Source organism: Varroa destructor, unplaced genomic scaffold, assembly GCF_002443255.2.
Source record: "Varroa destructor unplaced genomic scaffold, Vdes_3.0 BEIS01000007.1, whole genome shotgun sequence".
Lineage (NCBI taxonomy): Eukaryota > Metazoa > Arthropoda > Arachnida > Mesostigmata > Varroidae > Varroa > Varroa destructor.
In genome coordinates this window covers 21,371,169-21,383,564 of record NW_019211460.1, presented here as the reverse complement: position 1 = coordinate 21,383,564, position 12,396 = coordinate 21,371,169, and the positions used below count along the sequence as shown (strand labels likewise).

The window sequence follows — 12,396 nt, the reverse complement described above, 5'->3', positions numbered from 1 at the left end:
ACAGTCGCTTATTCAAAGCCCCTAAAGATCATGTTGTTTAAATGACTCAACGGAGATTTGTGGCAAATCGTTCTAGATAATTGGCGCTCTAATCGTTCTTTTCGCTCCTACACGCGCATTAATACATACAAAGCTACTATATGAGTCTATAAAATGTTTCAACTTGCTATCTTCTATGTATTTGTATGAATCTGCTCGCCGTTATGAAAATAGCAAATGTTTGGCGGAGGGATCCCGCCGCTTTTCTACTTGGTCAAGCAGTCGTCTGCTAGTGCACTATTTTAGAAAACCTAACCAATGTAGATTCCAATGACAGGAGCTTACGTAGGCTGATTAGACTTGGAACGTTCAACAAAATCAGTAACGTAAACCTGTGTGCCATACACTCAGTCAGTGTAACATTCGTTACAAATATCAGCCCTTTCGGTAAACCTCCTCAGCCTCTGACCCACTTCTGCACAAGTTAATCGAATATTTTTTTCTAATAGTTTTAACATGGTTCATCAGCGTGTTTGCTGGTGTCGAAAACCATATACCACACAAAATATTAGATTCATAACTCACGTATTGGCAATCCCATCATAATAATGACCATTGCTGTGAATGATATATCGCTTGTATCGTCTTTGGCTGGATTTGCAATTGCAGACTTATTACGAAACGTTATTTCTAACATTTACCGTCTAAAGTTCATGTACATATAGGTGTGATAACTAGGTACGCAAAACGGCCTGCGATGACGTCTAAGTCGGTGGCCATTTTCCCGTACATTACTAATATCGCGTTCATCAGGTGTCGCGAATACGACTTCCTTTTAGGTATTCATCGAATCTTAGCGAAGTTGACTCATCCGCTCAAAGACGCTAGCCCAGATTTTGAAAGGATACTACAGAAAGAATTTCGAGTGCAACAAAAAGTGATTGGTTCAAAGACAATTTTTCATTTCATCTTTTTATGTACGACGATCAAACACGATATTAGATATTAAATAGTGTGGCCCGTTAAGCAGCTTGAAACAGAACACAACCCAAAATATAAAACGTCGCTCTTTACATCGTCAACAGTTTTGTTCGCTGTGTGTATATATCTCCGGATCAGTGATTCAAATACTTTTAAGGACCCTTTTCGCCCTTCCGTAAATATTTTAAGCTGTTCTTTCTCTATGAAACTGACTGACTTCAGTACGTAATGCACCCACTCGTACTTAAGGGTGCGCGTCACAAGCAGCAGTTTTGCCAGGCTGGTCTCGTATAGACGCATACAATTGTTATGAGATACAAACAATCTTTCAGCCGAACAAACTGATTTGTTCCAAATGTTATATGTCGGAAATAATCGTCTAAAGGGCCATTTTCGTATAGCGGTATTCCTTCGCCGTTCTAATCTATCACACATTTGCGCTAGCCCCGAGTTTGAAATTAGGCGCGCCATTGTTAAACAGCCACGAGCGAAATTGTAGGCGATCGCTGATGGTCATGTTTATCGTGTTCGTTTCGGATATTGTTTCTCAAACCGCAGTACGATGGCGCTGCTAGAATGTGTCACGGGCGGACCTCAAATTAATGACAATGTTGGTATTTTCTTCCTGTTTAATGATGTAGCTGTAACGTAGTGTATTTGCTATGGTTTATCGCTACTCGCGATGTAGACTAATACTGGTAGAAGGTACGAACTCGCAGCTGCTTGGGCTCCGCTTTTTTCAAACGTACATAAACACATTCCGCTGGATGCCTTATTCAACGTGCCACTAGAGGCATCTCTTGCAGGCTTCAATTTTGCTCAGATCAAGCGCAATTTTTGAATTACCATTATGGACGTCATCAATATCATCAGTGGCAGCCAACAATGGTTTATTCGATTGGAGAATCCCGATTCGTTAGTATCTACCTTAACAGAACGAATTGAACAGACGCCAATCCGAATGTAAGAAGGTAACGGTCGTGATCCAGATCTGTGTTGACGGCTTTCTTCAGTGTGGATCGTTCGAAGAAATTCTTCTCGGTTCTCTGTTATTTCCGTCTTCATTGCCGGTTCATACTTTCGCATTGCCGCTGTTTCATGCGCGTCGACACCGTCATATCGGAAAAAATCATGTCCGATTATCATCAGCCAGTCCTGATTTCGATCATTTCTGCTGCCTCCGGTGGCCTACGTTCGGTGCCTCGTCTTCGAGCGCCGTTCATTGCCGACTGAGATATTGGCAGTGTTGCTCGCTATTATTAAACTGATAATGTCTGTTTGAGCAACTGTCGTGTCTCTCATGCCGCTTATACCTTTTAGGTATTTGTCCTGGCAAATGTGACCCGATTCCATTAGTCTATCTTTTTCGCTTTTCCTCGACACGCTAAGCGGAATTAACGCCGGCCGACTCCGATAGTAAGGGCAGATGTACAAGCTATATACGTACGTCTACAAAACACCGAATAAACCGAAACACATCAACGAAACTATCGAAAATGCGTCTGCCATTGTACAGCATTGCATATCGGCTTGTAGCAAATCGACTAAATGAAGTATGACGGCGTGCCAATACTGCATGTACAATAGAGCAGATACAATTTGTTGACTGGAACGAAACCTTAGGCAAAACAGGTGTATCTATGCCCATATAATCCGCTGAATTCGAGAGGCCCGATACCTTCAGCGCACACTACACTGCACTGATCGCCAATCGCCGACTTACTTGCCCTCTGGCCTATAGGGCATCTTTCATTTCATACTGCTTCCTGGCGTCTATGGTAACATTGCTGTTGTCTACCATCGTCTACCATTACCTTAACCGCTGCGCAGATTTCTGTCCTTGGTGGTAGCAGAGCTCGGTTCTCTTTACGTCAGAAATGACCGGTCGCCTGGTAAAAACCTGGTATTGGCGTGTTGTTCTGACTGCGATCACGTTGCTGGCGACATCGTTTCATTGTGTGTGTTACAGGGTATTTGCTCGGTTCTTCTATTTGTTTCTGATGCAATAAAATAATATTCACATCGCTAGCTATCATGTACCTAGTCAGGTAATCAGCTACTGAGGTGTAATCACAGACCAAAAGCATAGGTAGACACGCGCGTCATCATCATCATCGTCACCGTGACGACCAAGGACAAAAGTCATCATTTTCGGCGAGTTTCTTTTACGACCAGAGATTAGTGATTTCGGTGGTTTTATCTGCCCGCCAATGGGTTGACTTCGGATAAAAGCTCCCATTCCTTATGATCCTTATGATCGACTGAGGCTGGTGTTGCTAAGATGCTTTTTGAGAGGTAATTGAAACATAATACTTCAAAGAGACTCAACAAAGTCGCTCGAAAGCGGAGAGGTAGCATTGCTGAACAGAGCGATGTTCATGCAGGCACAGAACAGCTAACAATTACCCGTAGAAGCGAATCACAGAGGACGAAGAGCAGCTCACAACATCAGCAAGAAGCAGAAAAGGAGGCCTGCTGACGCTTCCGAGGAAAAGTTGAAAGACATCAAAGAGAAGGGGAACCCGTGTGACCTCTGCCGCAGCGACGTCGCCTATGGCAATTTGGCTCCTTATTTTTCCGCTAACGAGTGGTAAAAGTGGCGTTTACCACGTCTAAGCGTTGTTGTTGTTGCTGACGTAAGTTTTTGTCCTAGGGATCCGAATATATGTCGTCCCTGCTTTTCCAAGAGACAGCTACTCATCGTCAGCCGCTGTCCCTATAGGATTGTCATCGTTTTTTACAGGGACAGGCGAACACTCATTGACGCTTTTTGCTGCGGATGATGTTCAATCTCTGGTGACTGTTATATTTTGATCTTTGCAGCTCATTTTGATCGGTTATCAACCATAGAACTAGTTCTGTTGTTCAAATGCACTGAGTACGATGCTATTATATTTGCAAGGGAGTTACTCAGAGTAACGGTTGATGCCGTTACATAGAAAATGGAACAGAGGAGCCTATAACGCCGTCACATCGTTGAATCAATCAATGTAGTTGTGGAATGAACATTTTTCATCAAGCTATCAAACTGTAGTCACACAAACGTATATCAAGGGCCATATTAACTACTGGCGAATAAAATCATTAATATTCATGGACATATTATCGCACCTATTTTTTTTTTTTGCAGTATATGTCAGCGTTTTTATGGGCAATTTGACTTGGTCTCATTGATTAATAGGTTATCGTACTTATTTGAACAAATCGAGTTAATAAACAGTATTTTTACGATTTTCGCCAAAGTTTAATAGCCCGTCCACATACGTTTCTTTAATGTTAATATAGTTCGCCTTGCAGCCTATTTCATCTTTAAACATGTCCTTAAAGAAGCCACGTACAATAACCCCTAAGCTTGCATCTTGGCAGTATTCTAGCACTTTAGCCCCATTACAGAAACCCTATGAAAACATGAGAAGTTACCTTGTATTTGAGAGATAAATGGGCTATGCAACCTTTACCCCCTTTTTATTATGCTAAACAATAATTTTTTCAACATACTGAGCTGTCTGCAACATAACTCAAGTTATGCGATCCTCGATGATTTCAATGACTTCTTGTATGCAGAGTTCTTTGTTCCAGTTCTGTTTGTTACAAATTACCATTGGTAAGTTAAGCTTGCCTGCTTCGGCTGTTCACGGCATACGTCTCAGTACTGTGTAGGGCCCCATTTTCCCAGTTATACTGATGGCCATTCTAATTATTGCATAGCTCTTAATCGATGACGCTGACTTTCTATTAGTATTAATTATAGCAAGGCTTGGATAACGGTTGGCTTTTCTGATCCTGTGGATAACGTGGCTGGTGCGATGCGTCTTCGCTGTTTCGCTACGCAAAATTAACAATGGATTTATGCGATTAACCAGCAAAGTATTTCAGTCAAAAACAATGGTAAAACGATTTTCCGTTTTGCGAAGCTGGCGAGCACCTTGGTCAGTCTGACCGATGACATCTTGTCCCGTTGAGTAGCGTCTCTAAAACGCTGGAGTACGCACCGAGTACTTTTGAGTGAAGCCGATTATCCAGCCAACGTTATTATTAGTAACCTTTGGCACCTCCCGCCATATATAATGGCCAAGTATAGATAGTTGTTCATTATTTCAACTTTAGCTTCATTCCTGTCTAATTGACCGAGTCCCAACGGAATCGCTCAATCAACTAAACCATGTATTTTAGCTGCCTTTAAGTTACACGAGAATAACACAAAGACAAATTGTTCCCAGTACCGTTTTTCTCCTTTGCTTATCGAACAGCGTAGTATAGGTAGGTTTTAATGGAAAATGTCGAAAAACTATTGCAAAATCAATTTTGTGTTCGTAGAACCGATCGGTTGACTTTGAGCCGTGAAATTCAATTAGATAGAAAGACCACAGACGGCTTTCTTCGTGTCCACGCTCCTAATAAATAAAGCGTCGAATGAAGGACAGAACGTGGGTTAATAAGCGATCAGGCCGCATTAAAGCGACACTACTCTTTACCATGGCGTCGCTGCGTCAGAAAAATACTTCCATGCCTTCTAATACAAACCTCTGATGGAAACAGCAGCGACATGCCGCAAAAAGCTGGAAATGCAAATAACTCCTTATGCAATTACCTGTTTTCTTAACGCTACAGCAACAGAATTTGTCCGGGAATCTGTCATTATGATCTTACTATGTAGATCTAGGAATAGATTGGGTACAGTCGCAAAGATAAACACGATCTACCGGTCTAATTTTGGCTAGCGGCCAGAACTTGTCGAATTTTCCTATACTTGTCCCGGTCATACATAGTGGTGTAATTTGTTTTGATGTTGTACCTTAACCAAATCGTATTTCCTTATGATGATTTATCCTTACATGCTCAGAATAAGCTGAGCAAATGGCCATTTCAGACGGCTTGTCTCTTTTGTATTAATTGTTGTGCTTAAAAAAAAAGCCAATACGAGTCATATGGGTAATTTTTTTGTTTTATTTTACATTTGAGACAAACAATTTTTGTTCGGATCAAGCATGCACAGTTCTCATTAATCGCATGTATTTCCCAGCCGTGCAAGTCACAACTTCTTCAATGAAACATCATCTAGATCATTACCTTTTTCCCTTGTCTCCCTGTAAAGAGCTGAGGTGAAACCAACTCTCGTTTGTTTGTCGTAAATAATAATAGTAATAGCGTCATCGTCATCGACATCGCCATCATTTGACGGATTTAGCAAACACACCTACCAGTAGGCAAACGAACGAAGAACGCGGCCGTTTCGTAGCGTTTCCGCAAGAGGCGGGCCAGTTCGTAGACGTCGTAGCAGTCCGTACGTATCGCTATAAACGGTACGTGATAGGCAGAGAAGATATCGTGTCAACCGCAGTTACAACTGCCGGCCGTAGCAGCAACAGCATTAACGGAAAGCTAGTTATTTGTCGTAATTCACCGCCTCCTTTAGGACCAGAGCAATGGCATACTCGCGTTGATGTTTTGTTATTGCTGCTTCACTTTTGAGTCTGTGTTTCTTCTTATTGTTAATAAAGGTAAGCGGCTGTATCGTTCTAGCGGACTCTCTCGTCATTTTAGCTTTTCTTCATCTTACTTTTTGTAAAATATTCGACACTTTTTCATGAACGTCGCTGTTATGGCTATTGTCTCGATTTTGTCTTGTCCCGTCATTTTGTTCTAGCTTAGTATTACTGCCAGCAATAGTAGACGCAATATAACAATCCTTTGTCGAAAAGTCGAGAGGACGCTCAGAACGGAACGCTTTCGTCCATCCCAGCGTACGCTACAATTTTACAAGTTAACTGGCAAAAAAGGTTAGATTCCAAAACTCATTCTGACCCGCGGTAGGTAGCACCTCACCTAAATCAATCTGTTTAACTACGGCACCGGGCGATGCCTGAAGAGGGCTCAAACGAATCAAGTCAGACTTGCAACTACCACTACCATCAATTGCCATTGCACCGCAGACGACGGTACAATCAGTTATAATAACAGCAAAACGAGGCCATCGAAAAAGCGATCTTCTCATGAAGAGCCGATGACTGTTACCGCTGATTTATTAATCAGCGGTAACAGTCATCAAAAGTATCTGAGAAATGACCGTGTGAGGTGTGTCGATCTGCCGTTCGACGCTCCAACTCCCGGTAACCGCCGACCATCGATGCCAGCAAGAAAATCTCCCCTAAGAAACGAGAGAAACCCAGCTTGTCGCACCCTGTCGATGATGCGATCGCTACACAGTCGCGATCAATATATTTGCGTTTGTTCTGTTAGAGCAACCCCAGAGTTGCGTGTTTGACGACCCTCTAACACCAGGGAATGCATTCAGGTAATTCGGGGGTAATACGTGAGCATCAAGGATCTATAATGGGTGGGCAGTGTTCTTCATCGTTCGAACAACGCGAATCGTTTGTACAAGTGAGATGCAGGAAGATAATGTTCTCAAACTGTGTACTTGCCTCCTCCCTGCTGAATTCAACGCCTCTCTTGGTTATTGCATTAAATTTATTTGTTTTTTTCTCATATGCAGAATATTTTGGATCAAAGATCTTGTAATACTTGACTCGATTATTTGAATAATATTTCTACTGGAAGACATTTCAAAGTATCTCTTTTGTGTGGCTTTTAGTCTAGTAGTTGGCGTAGTATGAATTACTTACTATAAAATTGCGCATGGTATCTATAACAAGCTAAATCAATAGGTTATCTATGCCATACACGTGCCGTATGTATATATGTTACCTGTTCTAATCACGCATCATTTAGAATTGATGTAATGCAAGACATTTAGACAACCTATATTGCACCGTAGCAGAAGAAAAAAACTGAAAATAAAATCTTCAAAAATAAGGAATAAAATAAAATTATGATTTTTACGACAATTGAGCCTCGTCAGAAAGACACTCGTACGATATCTTCTCGAGACGTTACGAATAGCTTGACTCTATCTATCATATTCAAAACGATATAGGAAATCTATATTAGTGAGCTACTGCGTGGCCTGCCTTATAGTTCATTGGCGCTGTGTTACAATCTAATTGCTAATAGTTGAATTAATCGGTACTAATACTTTTACTGATAGGCTATTTCTATTATCTAAGTCTCATATAATAAAAATATCATAGCTTAAAAGCACGCACCATGTTTAAGTGATGTGCGTTTAATAACGACGACTCGTGTCATGTATACTATATTCCGATCTATTGCCCATCAGATACTTTGTCATCATGAAATGCTGTCATCACATGGGCAGATTTCACGGTTGGGGTGGTGCTGACGAAACTGGATGGGTACAACGGGTCGAATGCTAAAATCGATCTAAGATCACTATGATCTATTCGATTTGTATAAGATGTAGAGGAATCAGGTCAGTCGCCTGCCCCTACTGCCACCGCGAGAGACTCCAGTGAGGTGATCGACCTAGCCCAATTCGCATGTCCTTTTTTACGTCATTTAAATTCTACGGGGCATATAGTTTCTCCGCTCTACTCTAAACTACCATAAACAACCGAACGTTAGTTGGACAGATCGATGCACTCATACACGTATGGAAGCCATCAAGGCAGGCCGGGCCGCATATAAACGTATTTATCGAGTGTCTCTATAGACGTAAGTAGACGACTGCTCGTAACCAGTCAGCTACTACGAATATGGCTAACTTTGACAAGACCTTATTGTCTAGCACCAGGAGGGGCTTTAACGAAATAACTACGGCATGTACACCAGCCATTTGGAACATAAGATGTCATCTAACTATCGCAGGCAACAAATGGACTATGAAAACGGCAGAGACGAAAACAGAAAAGTGGAGGGCGATCCGTCCTATCCAAGAATTTGGCCGATCAATTTGGTGCGCCTTTGGGCCTGACTTGCATATCGGTGCAATCCATAGGCTGTTGTTGCTACGCAGCTGGCAGTTCTCATTGGTGCTTCGACTGATAATGTCACTTCTGTAAGTACTTCTAGTGCAGCACTCATAGGAACTCGAGTAGAGATACGATTCAGCCTAAATTATTTTGAAGTGATTCGCTGATTTATGGCTTAACGACTTTCTTTTGTCGAAACCTCGCTGAGAAGCCTATGCGGGCTAAGAAAAAAAGTTCAGACAAATGTATGCTTTATTTCCTTTAAAACCGTCATATTTGCTTTGATAGATAGAACCCAGGTTTAATATAACCTCTTGTCTAGTAATAATCCAAAATTCTCTTGCGTCCTATTGTAGTCCGGTTCATAAACCTTCAATGTGGTTTGGGCAAGACCATGGGTGGTAGGGAAAGGTAGTTTTTATTGCAATGCCAAGACAGTCTGAGTTAAGTTATTCTGCGTATCACAGTGTATCTTGTGAAAATTGTCTACATTAGCCAAATATCCTCGTTTGTTCGGCGCAAGAGGCATTTATTCTCGGAATAAGTGAATGTTTTGACAAACTAATTAGTTAATAGCAATATTCTGTCTGTTTGTATTGTATTTATCTTTATAGCCGTGCAAAGGTCAACATCACTGGACAACAGTTTAGGACAACTTTGTCCTATATACACACACATAGATATATATCCCTGATAGTTTGCTGCCTTTCCAACCAAGCAAGCGTTTCCAAAAGCCTTGAGCGAATGCCACAAGAGCAGACCAGCTATCTTTTCCACAGAACGTCACAGCTTGTCTTAAACCTGATTCTAGTTAATACCAATAGGAATTACATAGGCGCTAGTGGCAGCGATAAATTGTCGCAATTAATTACAGTGATACTCTGCGGTATTTCGAAAGACGATTTTACCGTATTGAGTCGGCGACCGAGCACCTTGGCATTTTGTTACATGGAGCACCGCCCCAAAACCGCTGACGCTTCTGTACATATTTGCTGTTGGAATATGCACAAGGAGGATAGTGGCCCGTTTTTGTAATCGGTGCCGCTAATAGTAGCAACAGTCTTTCTTGTCGAGGTGATTATTACATAGAACCATTGAACCTGAACGTAATCAACGTCGGTTCTACCATTGACTAACAGTTCGAACGAAAAGATAAATCGATTTCTGTAAACAAATATAGGAGGCGATTGACTTTGAGTTGTCTTAGTCACGAGTTTGCCTCTGAGATGTAGCGAGCACTTCTACTATGAAGTTGCTATTAGGATTACTTATCGTATTCTCCTTTCATCTATATAGCAGCCATTAGATCTTTCTTTAATAGCTAATATTTATATTATCATATTTTAATTAATTACCTTGTTTTTTTTAGCTGGCTTAAAATTATGTCTGCAACATCACTATCGCTGCGCTTCTACCGATATGAAACAAGTCAGGGGAAAAAGCACATATATGTAGTACGCCATTTTATGGCTAGCTGACTGTAATTTGAATAGCTGATTGTTTTCGCTATGTTCCGGGTGTTACGTCCGGCATTGCCGTTAGGTGCTCCATCAAACGACCGTCTCCCTGGCTTGGGTTCGAGCATAGACCACAATATGTCTCTAACATTAGTAGGCAAAGACATTATCCACTAAGCTATCACGAGGACTCTACACAGAGGTGACTGTTTTGCGATGCCATACGCGAGCGGCCGGTAAAAGTGCTAACGTCGAGAATACTTTTTTGTTAAAAGGATCAACTATCTTTATGGTTACATGTTATATCTGTTAGGTTTGTATTTACTATTCAGAGCTCTCTGAAGCCATAGGACACTGTCGTGTGTATCTAAAAATTCAATGAAGGCTGTAAGCGTCAGATGTACAGTGATTCGAACTCTTCAAGACGTTTCTCGCTATAGGACAAATTCTGTTTTTTTTCTATTTACGACAAGGTTCCCTCAAACGTATTTAAATTTGTGCGCTAAACGCGACGTCTGTTGTAGGTCAACATATATTTTAATCAGTTGTGTTGCTTACGCCGGTCTAAGGATGCAGCTCAGCGGTGCATGGCCTGCCTCAGTCCAAAAGATGGAGAGTTAATCTTTAGTCGGCCTGGGCTTTCCTAAGTAACCTTTTTAAACACGTAATTATTTGCTAGCTGAACAACTTTTATTACCAGCTCGCTTCTGTCCGGCATCTTACGAAGACCACAAAGAAGCTTCCGTTTACAACTGAGGTGGCAAATCTGACATGCAATCGAGATCAATACTGACTGCCGTCAACCTTAGCCCAAGCCTTTCTTTTACAAGCTGTAACATAACGTTAAATACTGAAAATCCACATCTTCTTTGTACGCCAGCGAATACGTGTGTGGGACATAGTTTGACAAATAGAAACCGACCGAGAAAGGTATGACGCCAGGTAAGTCTTCCACGGGCAAATATTTGTGCAAGTAGATTATAGTAGATCTTACTTCTACATTATACGAAATCCGATCTTCAACATTCTGCTTCGAGCTGTTAACAATCACCTAACAACGTTATCAGCCACCTGACAAATCTCGTTATCCATTCAGAGCAAGAAAGCGAATGATTCCGCCCCTTCCCGCCCCATATTTCGTGCGCTCCCAAAGTAAATTCAAACAGTAAACGTCAAATAAACTGCACACACATTCGAGAAGAATTCACGCATCATGATACATAGTCAGCTATGTATCATGTCTCCAGCACCTTATCGATATAGAAACATCAGATGAAACAGAACGAAAATTCCGTAATTATTTTCTAACATCTAATAGACTATGTCTATGTATGTCTGTACACATGCGCGTGTACATAATAAGAATGACTATTACTTTTGGACGTTAGCTTCAGGCACGTAATGAAGATAAACACTCTTCTATTTAAGGTAAAGCAAACGCCGCTATTTCAGCACACTCTTAGCCGAGAAGTTGTACTATTGTAAAATATTTAAGGGTAAATAAGTAGATAAGGTCTTCAGATTAGCTATTCATACAAAACAGAGAAGCAAACTGATGACAAAATTTTCCTTACGAAGTAGTACAACTAAATACAAGCTAAATAACGTGTTTTACTAAAAAAAGGAAAGCAAAAGGATGCGCGTACAGGGAACGTCCTGATTCGTGCGTGTATTTTGCGCAAAAGTTATTAATGCTACTGTTACATATTAAATACGTTATATGAAAGATATAATTTTAAGACTAATTCACAATTGGCTCTTTCTGTAACGAAAACGTATCCAATTTACGTTCATTCGAAACGGAGACCGGAGTATTACGATAAAAAAACAGGAACAATAACAACAGTTGCTTGATAGATTCGACCCTATATATGGCTATATTGATATTAGTATTATTGACAGCATGCGTGTACATGTCTAAATAAATTTGTGCGTATCGTATACGTTGCACACGTATGTTTCTATTCTGACAGGTCCCGTTCTTCAACGAAGCAACACTATCATTTCGTAGCTACAGTATACGGTCTTCATCCTACCAGCAAACATGGTTATAATCGTCCATCGCGAGCAGTAACATAGAATTTCGCCTATTTGCCTTCCGCCAAGCAATTTCATATGTAGATCACGCGAATATACAATCGGAACGC

At 41.1% G+C, this 12,396-nt stretch overlaps 2 protein-coding genes across 3 annotated transcripts in view; one reads left to right on the top strand and one right to left on the bottom strand.

Annotated features, from left to right (window-relative positions):
• The window catches only part of LOC111254453 (uncharacterized), a 175,788-nt gene that overhangs the window by 51,228 nt on the left and 112,164 nt on the right, over positions 1–12,396 (top strand). The window lies entirely within an intron of this gene.
• bbg (PDZ domain-containing protein big bang) overlaps positions 1–12,396 on the bottom strand; it is a 209,318-nt gene that overhangs the window by 194,812 nt on the left and 2,110 nt on the right. The gene's annotated exons all lie outside the window — the stretch shown is intronic.